The sequence below is a fragment of the Centruroides sculpturatus genome, unplaced genomic scaffold (assembly GCF_000671375.1).
Source record: "Centruroides sculpturatus isolate CEXI.00-Female unplaced genomic scaffold, Cexi_2.0 scaffold25, whole genome shotgun sequence".
NCBI classification, from domain to species: domain Eukaryota; kingdom Metazoa; phylum Arthropoda; class Arachnida; order Scorpiones; family Buthidae; genus Centruroides; species Centruroides sculpturatus.
Genome location: NW_019384428.1, coordinates 1,386,154 through 1,388,361, shown reverse-complemented (window position 1 = coordinate 1,388,361; position 2,208 = coordinate 1,386,154). Strand labels below are relative to the sequence as shown.

At 20.5% G+C, this 2,208-nt stretch overlaps 1 protein-coding gene across 1 annotated transcript in view; it reads right to left on the bottom strand.

The window, feature by feature from the left end:
• The window catches only part of LOC111619660, a 41,499-nt gene extending 39,752 nt beyond the window's left edge, over positions 1-1,747 (bottom strand). Inside the window, exon 1 of the mRNA XM_023361426.1 lies at positions 1,733-1,747. The gene's annotated coding sequence lies outside the window, so the exon portion shown is untranslated. The remainder of the gene's footprint in view (positions 1-1,732) is intronic.
• Between the last annotated feature and the right edge of the window lie 461 nt (positions 1,748-2,208).

Sequence of the window (2,208 nt, the reverse complement as noted above, 5' to 3'; positions counted from 1 at the left end):
TAAAAATTTTAAATAGTCATTATATTATAAATAGAAATAATAATTTTTATTTAGTAGTCTACTATAATTTTTTTTATATAAAAATATTTTTTTTACTTCAAAACCTCATGTTATTAAATAATAAATTAAAATATAATGTTTATTCTATTTTTGTAAGAACATTTTCGTTATTTAGTTTCTTGTTATATCGATACTGACAGCTAAAATAAAAGTTTCGTCACTTCTGCCAGATTTAATAAAGGAAATCTTTAAGCTGTGTTGAATAATTTTTTTAAAAAAATGTAAGCGTAGTTAAATAATAAATAGAGATAAATATATTTATATATATATAAATATAAAACTTACAGTAAAAAAATAAATAAATAAACCAAATCTTAAAATGATAAAATTTTATTTTTTCGTGTAGCTTCTATTTTTTAGGTCATATCTTGTTATATAAATTTTCTTATAAAATTTTTATTCCTTGTAACCTAGTTTTGTTTAATTCCCTCGTAAATATATCAGAAATTGATTTTCAACAGTTTTTCGATAATATTTAATTGCTTTTTTAAAATATAAAATATCCAAGAGTAACTTAAAATTAATATTATTTATTCAAAATGTTCAAAATTTATGCAGCAATATTTTTCTGTTAGGATATACGTAAGTAGAATATCTGAGTATTTTTACTTGATAAATTTTGTAGAAATGTTAAAATACCATGTTCTATTCTAAAGTAAAATATATAAAGAAAAATTAATTTTAAAAATTTGTTTCTCAATCTACTTATTACTTGGTGTTATTAATTATAATAAATTAACTTTTTATTATATCCCAATTCTTTTGTATTCTGTGAAAACAATCAAAATTTTAGATGAAATTTAAGGAAAATATTCTTATTCAATGTGATTTAAACAATTAATATATAAGTAAGTTTATGTTAATCTGTAAAATTAATATTTAATGATTATACACAACTATTATATATTTAAATGTTATATTTTTTCTTATTCTACTCTCAGATGGAAGGGATTAACACTTATGTAATAAAGAATTAAGCTGAATTATTAATTAAACTAAAGCACTGTAAATTAAATTTCAAAAAGATTTTAATTTATTTTAATATAAACGAATTTATTTATTTACTTTTTCTCTTCTAAATTAAATATATCCGAAAGGAAAGTAAATTATAAATTTACATACTTCGAAATTAAAAAAATAAATAAAATATCGACTCGTAATTTTTAATAAGATTAACGTATTTTTAATCATTTTCACCAAACGAAGCTAATAATATAAAAATCATTCATTCCTTTACGCCAGACTCATTATCATCAGCAAATTACTTGCTAATCATCTACTCTCTTTTAAATAGAGTAGCTGAAGCGCACCATCTTTATTAATTATAAAAGATCATTTTTATTCATCTTACTTTTATATACTTCCTTACATTAAAACATTTTTGGGGTTTAAACAAGAAAAAGTAACATTATAGAACACTTGATTTAAGCCGGAACATTTACTCTTTATTATATAATAGTCTGAGACTACTTTAAAATTCCGTTACTTAACTAATTTGTAAATGAATTTAAGTACTGTTTCTCGTTATAAAATTTAATGGTAGATGCGAGACAAAAATTTCTACTTCGAGTTAATTTACTGAATAATAAATAAGTGCAAAATCCGAAATTCTAATCTAAAAAATTGATTCTAAACTCGTATATTCTATTCTCTATTAATAAATAATACAAACCTTTCATTATTCTGACTTGGCAAACATAGGTTTCTGCTATATTTAGGACATTGGAGGAAAAAAAAATTTAAAAAGACTTTATAAACACACATACACACAACACAATACAACAAACTCACACACATATTTAATGTAAGAAATATTAAATCGTTTAAAAAAATATTTCTTTAATAAATAGAATTTTATTATAATTAAATACACTTTAATATTAAAATTTAATTATCTCCCATAAATCCACATAAGTCGATAATTTAAATTTTTAAAGCCGAATTTAAAAGAATATACGGTGAATAATCTAATAAAAAATTTAAAATTTAAATTATCTTTCTACAAATTTATTTTTATTCTCCAGTATATAACATGGTTCCCTTAATAAAGTGTACACAAATTCGAATGGAAACATGATCTCTATAGCATCAAATTTACATTTTGACAGATAAGAGAATGTACAATAACCATGTTGATTTTATCGATCT